At 38.5% G+C, this 11,815-nt stretch overlaps 1 long non-coding RNA gene across 1 annotated transcript; it reads right to left on the bottom strand.

Moving 5' to 3' along the window:
- Positions 1-9,335: 9,335 nt before the first annotated feature.
- Positions 9,336-10,453, bottom strand: LOC146377406 (uncharacterized). Its single transcript, XR_014801745.1, has 2 exons — positions 10,111-10,453; positions 9,336-9,593 (listed from the first exon to the last, which is right to left on the bottom strand). It is a non-coding gene; the product is annotated as an uncharacterized LOC146377406 (long non-coding RNA).
- Between the last annotated feature and the right edge of the window lie 1,362 nt (positions 10,454-11,815).

Below are 11,815 nucleotides of genomic sequence, written 5' to 3'. Positions count from 1 at the left end.
AGCATCAGCATTAAATTATCCCTTCTTTTATGACAGCAGCATTACTCATCAGGATTAAGGCTAGCCAAACACAGGCTTCTCGGCTACAGCCATCTCCTGCTCCCCATCGATCGCTGTTCCCTCCATTACCAACACAGAGGCTATCTGCATGACACCGGCACACTGCGCATGTTGATGATGCTCTTGTCTGCTACCAGGATGCTTGTATCATGAGGTAAAGAGGGAGAGAGAGAGAAGGAGGGAGCAAAACACAGGAGAAAAGAGGAGATAAAGAGAGACTGTACGCAGAGACTCTCCAGAGAGTTAAGGTATAATGAAGTGCTGGATAGGTTTAATACGAACAACAGAAGGGGCCACTGCCGTAGTCAAGTGCTGTTAATATCTCCTCCATTCCTTAAGCAAATCAAGTTATCTGGCACTGCCTGTGTTTCGATAAGGAGTGGATGAGGTCCGTTGAGAACAGCTTGATTTAGATGCTGTTTAAAGTGAATATCCAGATAACTCAAACACATAACACTGTATGATCTGAATCTGCTTGTATGCCTGCTTGTTTTTTTACTCAGCGGAGCGTGCACTCAGACTGAAGAAAGGAGATAAAACTGCACTGGCGTCTACATAAATCCCTCATTTCTATGCCCTTGCCTTCCAATGCCTCAAACGTGCCACAAGACATTACTTAAATAATGCCTGAAGGTGCAAACGCCACTGATGGTGTCCCCCTTCGTTCAATTTGAAACGCATCAAATCCTCTCTAATTCCACATTTCAGGCTTTTAAATTGCCCTGTGCTCTGAAACGTAACCAAAGGCTTCAACTTTGTTTCGAGACTTTTTCCTTTTTATTTTCTATTAATGTCAACTTTGTGTTACTCTGAGAGGATGAGATAGGAGAGGGAATAAGGCCATTTTCTTTTTGTTGTAAATGTCCTCTGTGCGGTCACACAGGAGTATTCTAGGAGATAGCAGACCAGAGGATTTTCAACACAGGCCAATTTTAGGAAGTGAAAGCTGACCTCTTCGGGGACTTCCGCACGGCATGTGTCTCTCAAACAGAGGAATCAGGGGATGTTCTTCTTCGGGTGGTACAACACTGGACCGCGTGGGCAGAACAACAGCCTGTCGTGTTTCAGAGACCACCACTTGATCGGATTTTATGGGTTAAAAACACTACGCAGACCAAAATAGTTTCTTTAAAGAAAACTGCAAACTCTGCTAACGACCAAAATGTTGTTTTATAATTATATAAAACAGCATGGAGTCATAAGTCTACATCGTTATTCATCATTCATAAAGTTTGTGTTCGTTTAAAAGTAATCCTAGTGCAGTGTTCATTGTCCACTTTGAGGGCATTCATCCTCTCAGGAACGAATCCTTTGTTAGGTTATGTCATTAAGTTCTGATTACTGGTAAATGAAGCTTAATCGTCTCAATTATTCTTTAAAATAAAACATAAAAGTATAAATATAGTAACCATAGCTGTGAAAGAATGCTGTAAATGGAGAAAAGTACAACATTTCGATCTAAATGGTGGAGTGGAACCTGCATGCAATGAGAGCACAGGATAAAAAAAATCATAATATAGGTATTATTGCAATGTGTTTATAGCACGCTGTCTCTTTCAGCATATTAACCTTAAAATACATACATACATGTATTTTCATGGAGGTTAGAAGAGAGCCTGGAACAGTAACTGTACAAAATGTAGAAAAGCAACAATTACACACCTACTTATAACAGTATATCATGTGTATTATTGACAAGATATCAATATTTCATCAAGTTTCAAGTTTCTAAAAAAGGCAAAACATGTTGGCAGGCAGTGAACACACACTCCTGGGTTTACAGTATCAGAGTATTGCAACATAGTGAAAAAAAAATCAGCATTGGACTTTATGTACTTAACAATAACACAAAAACACCATTTATACTGATCCATCTGTGAGTGAACTGGTCTATGGCCTGAAGCTTGCGAGGAATGCAGTGACTCAGCGTCTTTTCTGCATGAAAATAAGTCAGATAAAGTTAAATCTAAAGGAAATGAAAGCACTTTCTGGTGCTCCTTAGTGGTCTATACATCAAGCTTAACAAGTAGTACAAAAAGTAAAGCATCTTCTTTAATCTTTACTTTACTATACACAGATTTTGGCTATGTCATTTTAAATGTGCGTGGCTAGGGGCACAGAAAAAGACGATATTAAGAAATGACATTACAAAGGAGTCTTCACTGTAACCCTGCATGTCAAAGTATAGATGCACTGGTTGGATTGATTGGATCTTTTTTAAAAAAGAAAAAAGTGTCATCATCTCATTAGACCCATTTTAAACTAAATGCCAATAACAAAAAGCAGCCTATAATATAGTTACAGACAAACATTTTAGACTCAAGAACACCAGTAAAGACGTCTGGGAATAAAGAGAACTCTCAGTCATTGTTTCCCTACCTTTAGCTCATCTTATCACTCCATTACAAATCTCCCCGCTAAGACCAACGTCATTTTTCTCCTATGTAGCTATCAAATGCCCCTGCCCTCCATGTGTATCGACCACCCTCCTCCTAGAGATCAATACTGAGCCTATGGAGGCTGGAACAAAAACTGTAATTACTCACAAAGCAACAAATTCCTAGGCGATAACAGCTTATTTCATTCATTATTGCAAGTAAGAAAATACACACATATACACGCATGTAAACCCACACGCTTCAGAAAGTAGCAAGTGATAATCATGCCGTTGTTATTCTCCCTGTTTATTTATCTTAACCCCTTCCAAGTTTTTCCCATTATGGTTTCGGGGGTGGAGGCTGGTGTAAGGATAGAGAAAAACTTGCATAACAAACAAAAGTTTGTTATGTGTGATGTAAAAGTGCGTACATTTCATAAGGCACCGATGGCTTTGTGCTCTTCGGTTCACCTTGTCTCCGTCATCTGTTTCAAAATAAATGAAACAAGGAGCGAAGCTGAGGACGAGGAAATCCATTTTGAACTGCAAGTGGAAAAGATGAATTATTTTCCAACATGAGAAATAAGGTGAGCAATAAAATCTCTCATGACACAAAAGGGTGAGAAAGGATAACAAACAAGTGAGCGAGATTTGCTGCCTTTCAGCAACCCTCTTAAGTGGTAATAGGATAACCCTGGACACGTCAAGAGCCTATCAAACTGCCCCTCACATTCGACCCCTGGGTGAGGCAGGAAGGGCCTGCTTTGTTTGTAGCAATTGGGTCCTGTGTGCGGGGCCGTAATGAAGTGACCTGAAATAATGGAAAGCCCTGGGCCCCGCGCCGATGATTTTTGCTAGGATAAGAGCAGGGATCCTGATTCTGAGTCACAGTTCATTTCATTTTTCGCCTCTGATGAGATCTCCTCCGTTATCTGATAAAATTGAACAGCCATTACCGGCAGGGGCTCAGGCCGGCCAAGCGGTAAAGCGCTGCTGACTGCTCCTAACAGAAATCCTATACACTCCACTTTGTCAGCAGTTTTGAATTCATCGTTCGCTGGGGGTTGAGCCAGATGATAGGAATAATCTTGGCCCAACCAAGATTGACACTTCATTTCAGAAATCAATATTTACAATTTACTTCTTTCAAAGTTCATTCTGAGAGAAGATTCCATATTATCCTTTCCAAATAAGCTGATCATATCTCTCTCTGGTCCTGGAATGGGTTTTCCCAAAATGTGAATTTTTTGGTTTAGAAAAAAAAAAAATCAATGTCACCATTGTGGGCTTTAATCTGCCCTTTGATGACAGTAAATCTTTATCTTTTTATAGGCAAACGGCTGTGGGCCACTGACACCATTTCCTCCCAGAACAAAGCCCCTCGCCCCGTGTGGACGCTGGTAGATACATGGAGCCCTAATGTGGCTGGACACGCAACCGACGGGTCATTAATCAGACACTGTGACAGCCACCTCTTCCCAATCCAGCCCCGACTTCAGCCACTAGACAAGCCTACTCAACTCCTTACCCACAGGAGCCCACGCAGAGAGCAAAGCGACAGAGGAGAAGAGGATTGAATGGACAGAAGACAGGATACAAAGGGATGAAGAGAGATGGTGCAAAGCAGTGGTATAAAGGAACTCGGGAACCACGTGCAAGACTCAGAGATAAGATGTGTACGATTCAGAGAAGAGTTGATATTTGAGGTGGAATATAGTGTGGGCAAGTGGGATTAGTTTCTAAAGATCATCATGGCTTGATCATAAACTCATGTATAATACACACGTATTGACTGAAATGTACACTTTACCACACTGCTGAAGCATGTACTGCAAGACCAAAGGCTATTGCATAATTCTGGCACCCAGCTGTTCCCAAGCACAGCAGTGCTCTTGAGCTGCTACTAGCATCAGCATACTAAAATGCACCCAGTGACAAAGCTATGCTAACATTTAAAACATATAATATTTATTTTACAAAGGCAATTCAGCATGTTACCTACCTATCATGGATTGAAGTATATAAAAACATTGGTACTACTTTCTGCCAAGTATAGACTGATGGGAACAACTTCAGTTTTGAAGGTAACCTTATTTTGGTCATAAACATGTATGAGTTGCCATACATGAAGGGATCTCTGAAGAAATTATGTGCATGGGTTGTTTGATTTGCAAGTGATTGTGCATTTGCTCCAAGGTGCTGATAGAGAGGAACAGCCACACTCCCCCACACTCCACAACCCTAATCTGACTGTTATTCACTGCGTCAGTCACAAGTTAGAACTTGTGGTCCATGATTGTTACAGAGTCATTTTTACATATTTATTGACTCAAAACTCTGCTGCTGATCTCAGTAAACGTAACAGATTTGCCTCGTTCTGCAGATGTGGGTAAAAGATGCTCTGCAGAAAGCAGAAATAGTCCATCATTAAAGCAAACTGTTTTCTAACTCTGATATGTGGGGATTTACTGTAGCAGAATATGTATGTATTAGTTTTTAAATTAACATCACAGTGCAGTGTTCAAATTTGAGAATATTTTGCAATGAAATATGAAGTTAAGTGACAAGTGCTAAGTTGAAGGGGATTTAATTCTAACATGATAAATTGTTGTAGTCTTTTTGCATGACGGAATCACCTGTATCTAAAAACATGAGACTACGAATACTTATTTTATACTACTGAATTTGAAAAATTATACAGTGTTCTTGGTTATAGGCTCTTGATTATATGTTTAAGTTCTGGACTTGTTTTGTTGAAGATTGTTCTACAAACATTAGATAGCGACAGCTGAAACAAATAAAATCTGAAACAATCAGATTGTATAGGAACACTGACTCCTGAATTTTTGTTGCCACTCTGTTAATACAAGGAGATCACTAAAGTTACATTTACACAGGGGAACATTTCTGCACCACATTTCATGTCAGTCTATTTGTTGTTGCGTTTTTTCGTATGCCAGCCTCATGGTGGCAACATGGGATGTTAGCAAACGCTGATGGGATTCATCTGTAAACCATAAAACAATCCTATGGTACTCTATATGCTATGGTTGTTGGTATACTTCAGACAGACTGGCCCAACCAACAGATTAGCATTTTCAACTGAACCTATTAAGAAATACTGTACAGTATAAGGTTATTTCACAGTTACAAAGCAGTTTGGTCATCTGGTGCAACTACAGGAGCTGTTTAAGAGATAGGACGCTAAGAAGAACAGTAAACCATTTTCTATTTCCAGCATTGCACTCCTAAAAAAAGGTTCACCTAATACCATTCTCACTAAGGCCTATTGCCCTGTATTTTGAATATGGCTGCTCTGCAGTTACAGGAAAATGTCAAAATGATGTCAATTGTTAGATGAAAATGCTGCATTTTGGAGTTCATGTCAAGACATTACCCAATGATCAAAGCTTTTATTTGGGATTAATTGCAAGTACTCCCACTTTCTGCGTTGTTTGTTTCTAGGCCTGTGTGTCTTTGAGCTATAGAAAAGCGATAAGAACACACATTAACACAGATCATCACAAGTAAACCCTCAAAGGTACAACTTGATGCAGTTAAAGGAGAAATAACCAATCACAACTTTGGCTTTACTGAAAACCTTAACATGATTTGCAGCTAAGTTAGAGCCCAGTGAGCATGTGTGTTATCCAATTTTCATTGTTCTTTGGGATTGAAGTGATGTTCCAAATCATCTTATAGGCACAGCTAATGCAGTTTCAATTGATCACAGGTTTGAAGGAGAACCATTTTCTCATTGTCTGTCAGGCGCCCGAGGAAAGCATGGAGCGAATGTATATATCTCTGAGAAAACTGCATATGTGAGCATGAATATTTGGGTTTTTCTAACTGCACCCAGGTGATAACCACGTTTCTCTCCATTTTACAACAAGCCACTCTTCCTGAGCCAAGTATACTCCATTAAAACCCCACTTCACCATAAGCCCCAGTGGATAAAATAAAATACTGCACTTCTCCGTATTGACTGAGTAAAATGAAATAATCTATGATGCATGAACAAGCTCTAAATGAAATAATAATGTCCTTAGCAGTGAAAAACGGATTGGTGGTACAGTAATTGAGCAGATTTATTTCCACCCGTTGGAAAATGGAGGAGAGGGAGGTAGCGGTAGTCTGCTGAAAACTGCCCTGCTATTTTATTTAATCTCATATTGGAGGAATTATTGGCTGGTAATCTATTGTTAAACATCATTTAGAGTGATGGATTGAGAGCGTCAAGCTTTTCCCCACGTAATCAATTCATATCTCATTAGCACATATTATTTATGATTCTCATAAAGTCCCTGCAGGGACAGGGCTGGGAGAGAGCCGGCCCCACTGGAGGCCTTAGCTGTTGCTAAAATGAAGTGTGGCATACTGTAGCTTATGACCTAATAACTGCATATATAAAAATGCTTTTGCTTGCACTATTGATTTGTTTCTGGCCATTCTAGAAAGGAATAGGGAAGATTAAGGGTCATAAGGCTCCCGCTCCCCTTTAGCACTCAGAAAACAGATTGTGAGGAAAGAATAATAGCAGAGCTCTATACCAAAACAAAGGCTCTATATGTGCAACTGATTTGGGTATATCATACTCAGAAAGTAAACTCATTATTATAATTACCATGTAAATCTGCAGAAGGGAGTGCTTACTACACAGTGAGTAGAAAACTAATTACTCTTTCAATGGGGAATGTAAAAGATTTGCAGAGAAACAAACGTATTAATGATATTGTTTTTTATTGTTAGCATGGAAACGCCAAAAACAACTGATCCTACTGTCTCGTTCGTCTGCTCCCCAGAGCTCAAACTCTTGCTGAAAACACATCTTAAACTGGGAGGGAAGTGCTTTTGTTAACATGGACATAGCACTGTAGAACCCACCTGCACTAGTCAGCTCTTGTTTTGTGTATTAATGCCCGGCTGTTACTGCAACAAAGGGCACCTCCCAAGCACTTTGTTATTTAAAGTGCGGTGCAATCATATGCTTTACAGTATTCAGATCAACAAGATCCATTTTAGAGATCGAAAAAAGACTGGCTCATCAAATATTTGACTGCAAGAACAACATCACCATCTTCTCAAGAAAGAGAGAGAATTAGTGTGCTTTCTTTCAAGGTAAGAAAAAAAAAAAGCAGAATGATTTTTCCCTGACAAGCTTGAGAGGTCTTAGGTCTGAGAAATGTGATCAATATCCTGGACAGGGGCATGCTGAGCTGCAGGAGCTTTCCTTCTGTTCACTGAGCCAGCACAGAAAAGGAAAAGTGTCATATTGTGATCTTTATCCAGTAATCGTCCTGACACACAGTCAAGTGATATATATGTCCACTCATTTGCTCCGGGGCTCTATGAGTGTCCGCAGTGTGCAGCACAGATATAACATCTCTGCTGAGCCCCAGGGATGCTAGGTGTTAGAAAAAAGCTTGAAGACAAAAGGGAAGGGGCGTTGAAGCCAATTATGGACGAATTATGTTAAATTAAGAATTGCCAAAAAGAAAACATTGTGGGGATATTAAACGTTCCTCGGTAAACAGACCGCCTATTGCAGATATATCGCTCAAGGTTTGGCAAAGAAAGTAAGCTTGCATTTACGAACTGACTTCTTAAATCTAAACCAGTGGTTGCTGACATAAACTCAGACACATCATTAACTATGTTTCTGTGCAATCAAAAAAGAGCAGAGGTGTGTTATATTTAAAAAAGTAAAGAGTTAAACTTGTTATGAGACATTTTGCAGAGAGAAAAATCAGTTGGCATAACAGTTTCGTCATTATAAATCAAAATGCAACAAATAGCTAGAAATAAAGGCATGGAAAATAATGTTTTCTTTGTAAACAGCACTTCTTAGACAAAATACAGTGTTTCACATTTAGCTTCACTTACAAAGTGGCACATAGATAGTAAACAAAGCTAAAAACCAGGCTAAAATCATATCTTGGTTGCTTAATTTAATTCTAGTAGAGGTGTGTGACAGCAACATGACATTACAGATGAAGATGATGATGGCTGAATTGTCAAGAAAGAAAAGTCATCGATTTAAGATCCTCTAATAGTGAGTGAAACAAACAGGAAGAACAGCCTGACGTTGTCTGTGAAATCTTTCCAGCAGTTCCTCCCATTGCTACTGACGTCAGTGGTTCCAGATTTGGGCCCAGGAGTTGTGTGGTGCTGTGCTACTGCCAGTTCATTGGCACCATCACCAGTCTGGTTTTGTTTAAAAAAGCCCATGGTTCTACAGTTGGCTCCAACAGACACTCCCAGACAAGCAATAACAGATTTGGCAGTATACATATAGTCTTAATCCCCAAGAGAGAGTGGGTCAGCTGTAACCCAAATTATTTAGGAAATGTTTTAAGATACAAAATTGAGTGCTGCCCCTGATACATTATCCCATAGCATTATATCATTATTGCCCCAGTGGAATGTAACCACAATATAGCATCCAGACAGACAGTGCAAGCAATATTGGAGGTCCAAACTAAGAATGGCATTAAACTGAGGTTTTAAGACCAAAAAAGCAGATATATCTGAGAGTATTCCTTTTGAAACCGAACCCTGAATTTATCTCTACACAGCAAATCCAGCATGTCCAAATTAACACTGTCGGATTTGATTTCAACACTATTAAAGTGTCTATATGGGTCCACACCAGAGAGTGTTAATTTAACTCTTTTTGGAGAGTTGGTACGTTAACTCTGATTTAGTGTTAAACACCAAATCTGTCTGGAGTTGATAATTTAACACTTGGTGTTAAGAGTTTATATATTAACTCTCAAAGAGTATTTTAGTTTAACTACGTAAGAGTTATCTTCTAATTAATTCTAAAAAAGCGGGGATTTTACTGTTCTGAACTTCTAGAAATTTCTTTTGGAAATAAACATTTACTAAAAAGACACAATGGTTTTTGAAAAACATTTATTCTGAACTGTGCACCACAATTTCAAAACATTTTCTGAAAGATGTAACAGTGTACATGTTCTCACTTTCATTAGAATTTTGTTTATCAAAAGGTGTGACATAGGTGAGCTGGTAAATGCAAATAACAGCATTCTCATCACTTATTTCTTCAATACAATATGCATGTCCTTCATTCATCACTTTGTGGAACTTCAACGCACTTCTGCTCTCCCCCATATTCCGTCTTCACAAGCATATCCTATGTGGAGATTGAATAAAAATTAGTTGACACTAATTAATGGCACAAATAATCCTGTAATCAATTGCAGCACGGTAAAAAACAAAAGAATCCTTTTTGAGCCATTACTTGTGTAAAGTATTTTCCCAAAAGACAAGGACACAGGCAACAGGTAATACTGAACTAAATGTAAAACCTCAAACTTTTTCATTTTTACCTAAACTGTGTGCAGAAAACTCTGGAGGGATCTAAATGCTAACGCAGAACCCAGTCAGGACGTCTGCTACTGCTTCACATTCTAGACATTGTTTTAGGTGTATTTGACCAAAGGTTTGACTGAAAATTCACATGCAAGCTTTTTTTCAAGGCTGTAGTATTTGCCCGCAAACAATACCTTTCAGCTAGCTAAAACAGAATATTATGCTATCACCGAGCAACATGGCTAATGCCTTCCACACAGCTTTGTCTCAACTCCAAAGAGCCACAGAAGTAAAAGCTAATAATAATAATTGAAACAATCTTTGAAAAAATGACTTACCAAGCATGGCAAACAACTCAAATATGTAGAGCAAAATGTTCTGAAACGGCTTCACTTCAGCTTCGATTGGAGCCTATGGTGCTGGGGGCGGAGTCTGTGAATTTACTCTATTGGTGTCATAGCCCCTGTAGGAGTTCAGAGTTAAGAGGTCAAGAGTTAATGTTTCCATTGTAACACCTCCAGATTTGACATAGAAACACTCATTTTTAACACTCGATTTTAACTACTATCATTTTACACCTCAGAGTTACATTAAAAGAATGTGACTCTACTTAGAGTAAAATTAACTCTACTTTTGCAAGAAGACTACTAACACCAAAACATTTAACACTTTTGAATTTGCTGTGTACAGTTCCAGTGATTATGGTTAGCATGTCAAAGTGGCTATAGCAATAATTTGTGGAGCAAAACTAGTTTGACTGTGGAACATTTGTAATGTTTGTCAAAAGATTATCTAATAACAAACATGAACACATTACTGCAATCAGTGAAGCTGAGAAAGTCCTAGTGGGGTCTTGTTAGAACAACCAAGATTGTTTCTATTCATTTTTGCCAACAAATAACTAAGAAAAGGTATTTTTTTTTAAAAACTGAAAATATGAGTTTTATGAATCTATGAAAGTTGTTTGTTTGTTTGTTTGTTTTCTTAAAGTCGGCAGAGTTTTCTCAACATATCACACTATGGTTTATGTATTTCCTATACACAGTACACTTTCATTTTTTAAAATGTTACACCACAGTGTAAAGTGTAACTAATGACAGAATGTGCTGATGTGCATATCATGTAAATTGCAATCAGAATTTTTTAAAGTTTCTGGGATGGTAGGACAGGTGCATGCCCCTGTCAAACAACCAGAACATGTTTGACGGTTCTCACTAGCACTAGGAAACCTGAATAAGGTTTTCAGCTTATCATAGGATTTCATGCTTTATATTTTTATGCCATTTTGCTTCATAAAACACCAGTCGGTGTAAGCAGAAGATAAGCCCGTTTAGTGCCATGCTCTCATAAAACAAATAATACGTGGTTTAGCATTGTCTCACTAAAATAAGCAAGGCCATCCTCATCTTACAACAAGTACTTTAATATACTGTAGTAGTAGAAGAGGGAGTTCTCTGAACAACACAGGGGGCTTGGTGGGTAGGTAATGTTTTAACTTGTCATATGACAGAACAAATACGGATGTATCAAAATTTATAAAGCTATGTAATGTATGTGCAGTTTGTATGACTGTTAGAAACTACTGCAAATGTCATGTAAAACTTTCTGACAGGAAATTTATGAGGCCACTGTATGAATACACCGTTGGTTCAAACACTCAATAAAATCTCAAAGAATAAATATACTGTATGCATAATACAGTATATCATGGATAGTGAAATATATGGCAAACTTGGAGTGATTGAGATGAGGCCTTAGACTCAATTAGAAGCCACTGAAGTTGCACCAAACAACATTTTCAGCAAGGGTAAAAATACAATGCCAATACAATACAATTGTCACACAGATAAAATGTGTGCTGACCTGCTTCTGTGGACATTTTGAGTTGTTTTTATGTGTAAGGCAAATCTATAAACATCAATTTGCACGTTATAGTTGCAAACCTTGTTTTTTTTTGCCAGGCAACAACTGTCTTTATCTTTTAGAACAAACACCAACCCAGCAGCACAATGTGCACTCATCTGTTCTTACCCACTGTTAACT

The sequence above is a fragment of the Perissodus microlepis genome, chromosome 11 (assembly GCF_051167445.1).
Source record: "Perissodus microlepis isolate ML-2025 ecotype Zambia chromosome 11, ASM5116744v1, whole genome shotgun sequence".
In the NCBI taxonomy this organism is placed as follows: domain Eukaryota; kingdom Metazoa; phylum Chordata; class Actinopteri; order Cichliformes; family Cichlidae; genus Perissodus; species Perissodus microlepis.
This window is presented reverse-complemented; position numbering and strand designations above follow the sequence as displayed.